Genomic DNA, 12944 nt, shown 5'->3' with positions numbered 1-12944 from the left:
AAATCCACCAGGATTCGACCCTGAGCCCTTTTCTGATATATTATTTATAATTTAACATTTATTAATGATGTTCCTGATACTCGCGCTGCTCTGTGCTCTGCCTTATGAGTGCATGCATGTGCTAGTGTGGCAAATATCAATTTCCATTCCATACATTTGGTTACAGATTAGACTAATTCTCAAATTACATCATTTTCCCCACATAGTGCACCACTTTTCCTTTCAAATATGCACATGGAGTCACTTACCCGGCCTTTCACTAGGGGCCAGCTAAATAGCTTATCACAAATGACATGCATGAAGCGGATCACTTATGCCTGTCCAATTGCTGCAGTGATAACAGCGGTTGAGGTGTCTCTCTGTGAGGATCATTGCCGCTCTTGACACTGACACATAAATGTTGTGGTTGTGGTTCTTTGCGGTGGGAACAGCTCGCTTCTCTCAGATGCTATTTTCATGCAGAAATATGTTGCCAAGGTAACAGAGACGTTGAGAGGCTGAGTGAGCGCTGGGAAATTATCTGAATTCCAGGACTGCAGCAGTAATACGTTACTCTGCATCAAGAACAGGGCAGATAGGTTCACTGACAACAACAAAAAATAACATTAGGCCTACCATTGTGTAGCTTTGAAACATTGAAATGTCATATTTTAGCCTAGGTGTCTATGTGGCAACTTAGCCAAAATGTTCCTCGTAAGGATCAAAGTGTTTTTCTCATCCATCTCACTCTCAGTCTTTTGATGTAAATGCAAAGCGTTCAAATGAAATGCACATCACAAACATGTCAACCTTTTATTTGATTACTTCTATTTTATAATCCTTATCAAGTCTCGTCCTCATTCCACCCAGTTACCAAATGTGCCACGTGCGCTCCTCTTCAAAAGAGTATAGCTATTGCGTCTACATTTCAAATCAGCGGTCTCAAAAGCACTGAATAGCAATAGGAATGGCTGTATCCTGTAGCTGGTGTTACACAGAAAACATGGTCATGTTTCAGATCAAAATACCCTAAAATCCTTGTTTCTGATGAGCTAGCTGACATTTTCTCCTTAAACACATGGATTCCCACCTGCGGCACGGTGCCATAAACATAACCCAGTGAAAACTGATCAAACAAATTATTGTATTACTATTCGACTGATCAGTTCATTTGATCAGTCCAATTTTCAGTTTATTTAGACAAGTTAATGCAATATGACATTCTCCCAATGGGACATTGTTTGAGAATGGTTTGATATCTCAATTTACTATGCACAGTGGAAGAGGAAGCATCAGATATCAAAGGTTGTTTCTTCGAATCCCTGAGCCGGCAAGGTGTTAACATCCCGCCGAAATGACCAAGGCACTGAACCCTAAATACTCCAGGGTCACTGTCGATAATGGCTGATGTGTCACGACTTCCCCCGAAGTCGGTTCCTCTCCTTGTTCGAGCGGCTGTTGGCGTAGCCGGTCTTCTAGCCATCATCGATCCACTTTCATTTTCCATTTGTTTTGTCTTGTCTTCTCACACACCTGGTCTCAATTTCCCTCATTAAATGTTGTGTTTTTAACCCTCTGTTCCCCCCATGTCATTGTACCCATTTGTTTATTGTTCTGGTTTCCGGTGGTTTTATAAATAAAACTGCTCGGTTGATTAGCCAGTTTTGCTCTCCTGCGCCTGACTTCCCTGCCGCCAGTTACGCACTCCCTTACAGAATTCCGCACCACTAATGGAGTCAGCAGGAGCAGGTGCCCCTGGTATAGGGGTGGAGGAGCGCGTCCGGGAGCATACAGCGATGCTCCACAATCTTGGCACCGCCATGGACCGCGTTGTCCAATCAATGGATCGCTGAGAGAGTTCTTCCAGCTCCTCCACCAGCACAACTGGGGTCTCCACTACTCGTCCCCCCCCCCTTCTCCTGGGATTCGTCTCGCCCTTCCAGAGGATTCGTCTCGCCCTTCCCCGGGAATACGACGGGACGGCTTCGGGCCTTGAGAGGGTGTCCGCCCTCGACTCATGCCTCTCTGGTAAAGCCCTGAAGTGGGCCAACACCGTGTGGGGAGAGGGAGATGCAGCGTTGGACCATTTCGAAAAGTTCACCCGCCACTTCTTCAGTCTTCGCCACCCGCCCGAGGGTAGAGCGGTGGGTGAGCGCCTCTTCCGTCTGAGGCAGGGGACGAGGAGCGCCCAGGAGTTCGCCCTGGAGCTTCGGATCCTGGCCGCCGGCGCAGGATGGAACGACAGGGCCCTGATCGACCCTTATTGTTGCAGTCTGCGCGAGGACGTCCATCGGGAGATGGCCTGCAGAGACACCACCCTCACCTTCGACCAGCTGGTGGACCTGTCCATCCGTCTGGATAACCTGCTGGCTACCCGTGGACGTCCAGATCGGGGTTTGTCAGTTCCAACCCCCCGCACCACCTCTCCGCTGGGAGGTGCGGTGCACAGGGAGACCGGATGAGGTTCCAGCTCGTACACCATCTGTGGCCGCAGAGGTCACACTGCCGGACGGTGCCGGGTTGGTTCCTCTGGGGATTGAAGCAGCAGGCATGGCACTCTGGCGTCACCCCTGGTAAGCCGGCACCATTCTCACCCAGAGCCCTCTGTTTGCACATATGTTTTTGTATGTTACTTTTTCTGAGTTTTCCCCGCATTCCCATAAGGCGCTCGTCGATTCAGGCATGGCTGGGAATTTTATAGATAGATCGTTCGCCCATAGTTTAGGGATCCCCATTGTTCCCGTGGCTGTGCCCTTCCCCGTTCACTCCATAGATAGTCGACCATTAGGGTCAGGGTTGATTAAGGAGGACACCGCTCCTCTGGGCATGGTGATTCAGGGGGGTCACAAGGAGATAATTAGTCTCTTCCTCATTGACTCTCCTGCGTTTCCCAAGGTGCTAGGCCTACCCTGGTTAGCTTGTCATGACCCCACTGTTTCTTGGCAACAGATTGCTCTCATGGGGTGGTCGCGAGAGTGCTCGGGGAGGTGTTTAGGGGTTTCCGTTGGTCCTACCACAGTGGAAAGTCCAGACCAGGTCTCCACCGTACGAATATTCCGACTTGGCTCTCGCCTTCTCTCAAAAGAGGGCGACTCAATTACCACCTCATCATCGGGGGGGATTGTGCGATAAATCTCCTGGTAGATGCCGCACTTCCCAGGAGTAAAGTTTATCCCCTGTCACAGGCGGAGACGGTGGCTATGAAAACATATGTCACTGAATCCCTGCGTCAGGGGTTCATTCGGTCCTCTACTTCACCCACCCCCTCGAGTTTCTTTTTTGTGAAGAAGGATGGGAGGTCTGTGCATGTGTATTAACTCTCAAGGCCTGAACCAGTATAGCTACCTGCTACCGCTTGTAGCCACAGCGATTGAGTCAATGCACGGGGCGCGCTTGGCTATGGACGTGAAGGTTTATGTTTCCTCCTGCTCGGTGTGCGCCCAGTGTAAGGCTCCTAAGCACCTGCCCAGAGGTAAGTTACAACCCTTACCCGTTCCACAGCGGCCGTGGTCGCACCTGTCGGTGGATTTCCTTACCAATCTCTCCCCCCTCAGAGGGTAACACCGCGATCCTGGTCATTGTGGATCGGTTCTCTAAGTCCTGCCGTCTCCTCCCTCTGCCCGGTCTCCCTACGGCCCCACAGACTGTGGAAGCCTTGTTTATGCACATCTTCCGGCACTACGGGGTGCCTGTAGAATATTGTTTCTGATCGAGGTCCCCAGTTCACGTTGAGGGTCTGGAAGGCGTTCATGGAACGTCTGGGGGTCTCGATCAGCCTTACCTCAGTGTTCGCACCGGGGGACCGGGTCTGGCTCTCGACATGAAACCTGCCCCTCCCCCTCACTGCCGGAAGCTGGGTCCGCGGTTTGTTGGGCAATTTAAAGTCCTGAGGAGAGTGAACAAGGTTTGTTACAGGTTACAGCCTCCCCCCGATTACCGTATTAAGCCCTCATTCCATGTGTCTCTCCTCAGGCCGGTGGTGGCTGGCCCGCTCCAGGAGTCTGAGGTGCGGGAGGTTCCTCCGCCCCCTCTGGACATTGAGGGGGCCTCGGCATACTCCGTTCGATCCATACTAGATTTGAGGCGTCTGGCGAGGGGCCTTCAGTTCCTCGTGGAGTGGGAGGGGTACGGTCCGGAGGAGAGGTGCTGGGTTCCGGTCGAGGACGTGTTGGACCCTTCAATGCTGCAGGAGTTCCACCGTCTGTCTTCTAGCCATCATCGATCCATTTTTCAGTTTCCATTTGTTTTGTCTTGCTTTCTCACACAACTGGTCTCAATTTCCCTCATTACATGTTGTGTATTTAACCCTCAGTTCCCCCATGTCTTTTTTTTAACCTTTTATTTTTTATATAACTCAATTGTTTATTGTAAGTGCATGCTACGTTTTCTCTGGTGCGCGATGGGTTTTGTACCCATTTGTTTATTGTTCTGGCTCCGTTGATTTCCCAGTTTTGCTCTCCTGCGCCTGACTTCCCTGCCGCCAGTTACGCACTCCCTTACATGATGTGTCTCAGGGGGAAGTTGGGATATGCAAGAAACACATTTCCATCTCACACTTGTACAGGTTAAAATCACTTAAACAAGCAGTGAAACAAGACAAATATAAGCAACTAATTGAGCAGGCGGAGCTTTGGTGTTAATAAATAGTTTTACTGTATTTGTAATCGCAGGATAAACCAAGAGGGATGACATCCATATAGTGATTTGTTGTTAAATGACCCGTCTTCATATATTACATACGATCAGCAGTTTGCAGAGGATAGACCTATTTTGACATTGCCCATAGGCACAGATCTAGGATCAGCTTACCTTCCCTCAAACCTAACCTTAACCATTAATGAAGCAAAAATGCAACACTGGCCTCAGATCACCAGCTAGGGTCAACTTCATCTTACTCTGCATCACTGACTGCAGGGGCCTCTCTGACTGAGTTGTGTTTGAACAAAGAGAAATGGTCCCTGACTCCCCTAGCAGTCTCTATCCTCCAATATCCTCCATTACCGGAAATCTGCAGTGATAACAAGATTAGCATAAGCTTTGTCTTAGCAAGTCCTGAGAATGAAAGGGCTTCTTAGAGAGGATTAGTCTCCTCTCGCCCTTTGCCAGGAGCTGATAGTTATAGAGCTGACTCTGACTGACTGGCAGTCTGCTAGCCCATTAGGTAGCTCCTATTCACATTTCTCTATCACTGGCTAATCAATGAGGAATCCATCACTACAGGTGCTTAGGAGGGAGACAGAGACAAAATAACCTCCATAAGCGATACCAGCTATCAGGCAAATGGGCAGAAAATGGTTCCTAATGGTGCCTGGCTTGTCTGGTGTAAACTGCTGCCAGCCTCTTTACCCATCCCCCCCAGAGCAGATGAGGAACTGGGAGAGAAGGAGAGAGAGGCATAGACAGAGGATAAGAGTGATAGATACAGAGTGAGGGAAGAAGAGAGCATAATGAACACGGGGGTAGAATGATAGAGAGACAGGAGAGAAAGCATAATGAGAAAGAGAAGAAGAGACAGAGAGAGGAGAGATAGAGTCTGGGAGAAAGTATTTTGAGACAGACATCAAATCAAATTTTATTAGTCACATGCTCCCAATACAACAGGTGTAGACCTTACAGTGAAATGCTTACTTACGAGCCCCTAACCAACAATGCAGTTTTAAAAAATACAGATAAGAATGAGATAAAAGTAACAAGTAATTAAAGAGCAGCAGTGAAATAACAATAGCGAGACTATATACAGGGGGGTACCGATACAGAGTCAATGTGCGGGGGCACCGGTTAGTTGAGGTAGTATGTACATGTAGGTAGAGTTATTAAAGTGACTATGCATAGATAATAACAGCAGCAGCGTAAAAGGGGGGTGCATGCAAATAGTCTGGGTAGCCATTTGACTAGATGATCAGGAGCCTTATGGCTTGAGGGTAGAAGCTGTTTAGAAGCCTCTTGGACCTAGACTGGTGCTCCGGTACCACTTGCCGTGCGGTAGCAGAGAGAACAGTCTATGACTAGGGTGGCTGGAGTCTTTGACAATTTTTAAGGCCTTCCTCTGACACCGACTGGTATAGAGGTCCTGGATGGCTGGATGGCTGGAAGCTTGGCCCCAGTAATGTACTGGACCGTTCGCACTACCCTCTATAGCGCCTTGCGGTCGGAGGCTGAGCAGTTGCCTTACCAGGCAGTGATGCAACCAGTCAGGATGCTCTCGATGGTGCAGCTGTATAACCTTTTGAGGATCTGAGGACCCATACCAAATCTTTTCAGTCTCCTGAGGGGGAAAAGATATTGTTGTGCCCTATTCACGACTGTTTTGGTGTGCTTGGACCATGTTAGTTTGCTGGTAAGCCTGAGTGGTAGGCCTGATCACCGACAACGACAAGACAGCCTATAGGGAGGAGGTCAGAGACCTGGCCGGGTGGTGCCAGGACAACAACCTCTCCCTCAACGTGATCAAAACAAAAGAGATGATAGTGGACTACAGGAAAAAGAGGACAGAGCACACCCCCATTCTCATCACCGGGGCTGCAGTGGAGCAGGTTGAGAGCTTCAAGTACCTTGGTGTCCACATTACCAACAAACTAACATGGTCCAAGCACACCAAGACCGTCGTGAAGAGGGCATGACAAAACCTTTTCCCCCTCACGAGACTGAAAAGATTTGGCATGGGTCCCCAGATCCTCAAAAGATTCTACAGCTGCACCATCGAGAGCATCGAGAGTACTGCCCAGTACATCACTGGGGCCAAGCTTCCTGCAATCCAGGACCTATATAATAGGCGGTGTCAGAGGAAAGCCCATAAAATTGTCAGAGACTCCAATCACCCAAGTCATAGACTGTTTTCTCTACTACCGCATGACAAGTGGTACCGGAGCACCAAGTCTAGGACCAAAAGGCTCCTTAACAGCTTTTACCCCAAAGCCATAAGACTGCTGAACAATGAATCAAATTGTCACTATTACATTGACCCCCCCCCCCCCCCCCCTCCATTTGTTTTGTACACTGCTGCTACTCGCTGTTTATTTATACATAGTCACTTCACCCCTACCTACATGTACAAATGACCTCTAACCTGAACCCCCTCGGTACCGGTACCCCATGTATATAGCTCGTTATTGTTATGTTTTATTATATTTTACTTTTGTTTATTTGGTAAATATTGTCTTAACTCTTCTTGAACTGCGCTATTGGTTAAGGGCTTGTAAGTTAGCATTTCACGGTAAGGTCTCCACTTGTTGTTTTGATTTGATTTGATCACCTAATAAATAAAAACCTCACATGGCACTACTTCTGAAAAATTGAATTGGGCCGGATAAGCTGAAGTGGACTCTGCTCAGGAGTCCCCCGAGTCTCAAATGGAATAGGCCCGAGTCCAGCATGTTGACTGGGTATAGTACGCCACGAGACCCTAACCCGCTTTGGTGCGCTCTGACAGCTGTTTGCCAAGTGTGCTAAGCTGAATCATGCTGAAAAATAACATTAGTCCAATTTTGATAATTGCTGACTGCAGGAATGTCCACCAGAGCTGTTGCCAGAGAATTTAATGTTTATTTCTCTGCCATAAGCCACCTCCAACATCGTTTTAGAGAATTAGGAAGTCCAACTGGCCTCACAACCACAGACCACATGTATGGTGTCGTGTGGGCGAGAGGTTTGTTGCATGCTGCGTTTCTATTTTTGTTCAGTATAGATTGGTGTCTATTAATTGAGTAGTATTTAGATAACTGGTCTGTAGTTCAATCAGATTTCAACCAAAAACCAGATATCAACCAAAATAAGACGTGTTTTTCATGATGTCAAAAACAAGTAATGAAAATATGTCTTAATCTGGTTGTGATCTGGATATAAGATGTCCCGGACAGATTGTAACCAGTGAGAGACGTCTTTATCAAGTCGTATGCCCACTGGGAGGAAGTCTTTAGTTTTGATTTGACCATTTCAATTATCCATCTCTCCCTCCCCCCTCCCAGCGCAGGCAGGCTACTGGAGCTTCCCCGAAACAGCCATCACATTGACTAATAATGAGAAACGTTCATTCTGGACCCATTTACTGCTCTTAATAATGCATACGCTTTGTAATTGTCTTTGCATATACAGTATGACACTGTGTGCATGTCACACACACACACACACACACACACACACACACACACACACACACACACACACACACACACACACACACACACACACACACACACACACACACACACACACACACACACACACACACTCCATGTCCTTCTGCAAGACAGATCTCTGGTGGTTCAGTGATGTTATCTGTCTTGCCTCAGGCTTTATACTTTTAAGGAAAATATGAGAATGTATCATCAAATTAAGTGAAATCAAATGTTATTTGTCACATTCGCCGAATACAACAGGTGTAGCACCTTACAGTGAAACACGTACATACAAGCCCTTAACCAACAATGCAGTTTTAAGAAAAAGACCTACAAAATCAAAGAAATAAAAGTAACAAATAATTAAAGAGCAGCAATAAAATAACAATAGCGAGGCTATATACAGGTGGTACCGGTACAGAGTCAATGTGCGGGGGCACCGGTTAGTCGAAGTAATTGTGGTAATATGTACATGTAGGTAGAGTTATTAAAGTGACTATGCATAGATAATAACAGACAGTAGCAGCAGTGTAAAAGAGGGTGGGGGGCAATGCAAATAGTCTGGGTAGCATTTGATTAGTTGTTCAGAAATCTTATGGCTTGAGGGTAGAAGCTGTTTTTAGAAGCCTCTTGGACCTAGACTTGGCGCTCCGGTACCGCTTGCCGTGTGGTAGCAGAGAGAACAGTCTATGACTCGGGTAGCTGGAGTCTTTGACCATTTTTAGGGCCTTCCTCTGACACCGACTGGTATAGAGGTCCTGGATGACAGGAAGCTTGGCCCCAGTGATGTACTGGGCCGTTTGCACTACCCTGTGTAGTGCCTTGCGGTCAGAGGCTGAGCAGTTGCCATACCAGGCAGTGACGCAACCCGTCAGGATGCTCTCGATGGTGCAGCTGTAGAACCTTTTGAGGATCTGAGGACCCATGACAAATCTTTTCAGTCTCCTGAGGGGGAAAATATTTTGTTGTGCCCTCTTCACAACTGTCTTGGTGTGCATGGACCATGTTTGTTGAACTTGAAGCTCTCAACCTGCTCCACTGCAGCCCTGTCGATGAGAATGGGGGCATGCTCCGTCCTCCTTTTTCCTGTAGTCCACAATCATCTCCTTTGTCTTGATCACGTTGAGGGAGAGGTTGCTGTCTTGGCACCACACGGTCAGGTCTCTGCCCTACTCCCTGTCTCGTCATTGTCGGTGATCAGGCCTACAACCGTTGTGTCATCTGCAAACTTAATGATGATGTTGGAGTCGTGTCTGGCCGTGCAGTCATGAGTGAACAGGGAGTACAGGAGGAGACTGAGCATGCACCCCTGAGGGGCCCCCATGTTTAGGATCAGCGTGGCGGATGTGTTGTTACCTAACCTTACCACCTGGGGGTGGCCCGTCAGGAAGTCCAGGATCCAGTTGAAGAGGGAGGTGTTTTTGTCCCAGGGTCCTTAGCTTAGTGATGAGCTTTGAGGGCACTATGGTGTTGAACGCTGAGCTATAGTCAATGAATAGCATTCTCACATAGGTGTTCCTTTTGTCCAAGTGTAAAAGGGCAGTGTGGAGTGCAATAGAGATTGCATAATTTGTGGATCTGTTGGGGTGGTATGCAAATTGGAGTGGGTCTAGGGTTTCTGGGATAATGGTGTTGATGTGAGCCATGACTAGCCTTTCAAAGCACTTCATGGCTACAGATGTGAGTGCTACGGGTCAGTAGTAATTTAGGCAGGTTACCTTAGTTTTCTTTGGCACAGGGACTATGGTGGTCTGCTTGAAATATGTTGGTATTACAGACTCAGACAGGGAGAGGTTGAAAATGTCAGTGAAGACACTTGTCAGTTGGTCAGCGTATGCTCAGAGTACACGTCCTGGTAATCCATCTGGCCCTGCGGCCTTGTGGATGTTGACCTGTTTTTAAAGGTCTTACTCACATTGGCTGTGGAGAGTGTGATCACAGTCATCCGGAACAGCTGATGCTCTCATGAATGTTTTTGTTACTTGATTTTAGCTTGTCTGGTAGGCTTGTGTCACTGGGCAGCTATTGACTGTACTTCCCCTTGTAGTCTATAATAGTTTGCAAGCCCTGCCACATCCGATGAGCATCGGAGCCGGTGTAGTATGATCCCATCTTAGTTCTGTATCGAGCTTTGCCTGTTTGATGGTTCGTTGGATGGCACAGCGGGATTTCTTATAAGCTTTTGGTTTAGGATCGAACGCCTTGAAAGCGGAAGCTCTACCCTTTAGCTCAGTGCAGATGTTGCCTGTAATCCATGGCTTCTGGTTGGGGTATGTACGTACAGTCACTGTGGGGACGATGTCATCGATGCACTTATTGATGAAGCCAGTGACTGATGTGGTATACTCCTCAATGCCATTGGAAGAGTCCCGGAACATATTCCAGTATTTGCTAGCAAAACAGTCCTGTAGCTTAGCATGTGCTTTCTCTGACCACTTTTTTATTGACCGAGTCACTGGTGCTTCCTGCTTTAATTTTTGCTTGTAAGCAGGAATCAGGAGGACAGAATTATGGTCAGATTTGCCAAATGGAGGGTGAAGGAGAGCTTTGTATGAGTCTCTGTGTGTGGAGTAAAGGTGATATAGAGTTTTTTCCCTCCTGGTTGGACATTTAACATGCTGGTAAAAATGAGGTAAAACGGATTTAAGGTTCCCTGCATTAAAGTCCTCGGCCACTAGGAGGGCCGCCTCTGGATGGGCGGTTTCCTGTTCACTTATGGCAGTATACGAACAGGAAAACTAGGTTTGTATGCGGGCGTGTGTATGTTTGTATCTCAGGGGTTGTTCAAAGATGGAATCCGCAGTAGGTGGAAACAGTGCTCCACCACCCTTGTTATTGTTTTTGTTACTAAGCTGAGGAGCGTTGTGCAGCATGGTACAATTACAGTAGGCTATGTTGTAGCTACAATCTGATTTTGTCACCTTGAAGAAAGTCCTTGTTGATTTAAAATTGGTACTTAATGCAGGAAAAACTAAATGTAGGCCGTTTTCTAATTCTCATAGAAATATTTCAGATGGCTTACACATTTATGCATTGGATGGTTCTTTCATCGATCAGGTTCCCGCCAATAAATATCTGGGCTTTTGGATTTACACTCATTTTACGTTTAAAAAAACATATGGATGAGTTGAAGAAGCTCAGATTTAAAGTAGGCTAGCCTTCTTTTATAGAAATAGATCATAACTTCACTGTTAAAATGTACAAATATGAGACACCAAACCCGTTCACAGGGATGGTTAACTCTCGAGGTTCAACTAATATGTACCAGTAAATCTGCCTTCAGTTTTAGTGCCCCCCCCCCCCCCCCCCCCCCCACACACACACACATTTTTTAGAATAGATTACAAAACTCCCAACATGACTGGTGCTTCTATGGCAGTCTATGACTTTAATGTTGAATGAATTTAATGAGAATTGCAACTGTTTGGATTTAATGTGTTGCATTGTTGTCCTCAGGACACCAATGTAATTGGGAGCCTGGTCTCAGTTGGTTCCCCTGAATAAATATATATATTTTTTTTAAAAGTTGAACAAAAAGTAATTTACATATTGTGCTCTTTTATCGCACGTACAATGATGTCAGAGGTGGAAAAACTGTGTTCCTTGTTTGCAGGAACTTCTTTGTTGTAATTTAGCAAACGGATGTGCTGTTTCACCATTAAGGATTCCAGCTGTTTCACATATGTCTGACAGGTGATTTAGCCTACTCTATGAAGGGGTGCCAAGTGTTTACAGAACAATTTAATGCAACATTTTTAGCACCCCTGTCATCAACAGTTAAACATCTCTATCATCTTCTCTCTCTCTCACTGTGATCGTAATAGCCCGTTCACACTGAAACAGACTCAAAGATCACTTTAAACCATGCAATTGGACACAAATTGTTGCCATCAGTGGCCTGGTGGGATAGCTACTCTCCCTGTCCCAATTACAATTAGCAAAAGATAATTTCAGCGTCAGTAATCGTTCCAGTAGATTTCTTTCAGAATGTTAGCGGTTATGAACCAATTCTGAGAAACACATGTACAGCGAAAAAAAAAATGTACAGCGAAAAAATGTACAGCGAAAAAATGTACAGCGAAAAAAAAAATGAGAATGCCAATGCCATCACCTGTACCAGCAGGTAGTTAATGTAACAGGTATGATGAATATGTGAGAAATAATTGGTGGATCAGTTCCCCCCACTGACAAGTAATTGGCCAGCTTGCCTCTTGCTCTGACAGTTGGTTAAAGCCCAGTGATCTATGATTGACTGTTCAAACCCCTACTGAGAGGTGATTGGCTGTTTGACTGACTCTGACAGACTGGCAGGGCCAGTGACTCATGATTGGCGGGTGAGTCTTTCAGCGGGACAGCGATTGGGTCTAAGGGGCATTGCAGGTCAGGATTTGATGACAGGGCGGTGTTCAGTGAGGAAGAAGAGCCCTGTAGTGGATCAAGGAAGGATGGTGGGGAGCAGAGGGTGCAGGAGGAGGGAGTAGGGGCAGATGCGGGTTAACAAGGGAGGAGGGCCGGAACCCCGCAGTGTGTGAGGGGAAACGTGTGGTTCTGTATTTGGCTGCAGGGCACAATTCACTCGGCATTGGTCCATTGCCACCACAGGAGGTTGGTGGGAATTTAATTGGGGAGAACAGGCTCGTGGCAATGACTGGAGCAGAATTAGTAGAATGGTATCAAATACATCAAACACGTGTTTGATACCATTCCATTTGCTCCGTTCCGTCGATTATTATGAGCCTTTCTCCCCTCAGCAGCCCCCCGTGACCCCCCCACCCACCTCACTCCTGCAGAGGTGCAGTGAGTGCCGAGAAGCTGTAGGCTGCATGGCTGACTTACACAGATGCTCTTTTC

This window comes from Oncorhynchus kisutch, linkage group LG12 (genome assembly GCF_002021735.2).
Source record: "Oncorhynchus kisutch isolate 150728-3 linkage group LG12, Okis_V2, whole genome shotgun sequence".
Classification (NCBI taxonomy): domain Eukaryota; kingdom Metazoa; phylum Chordata; class Actinopteri; order Salmoniformes; family Salmonidae; genus Oncorhynchus; species Oncorhynchus kisutch.
Note: the sequence above shows the minus strand (reverse complement) of the source record.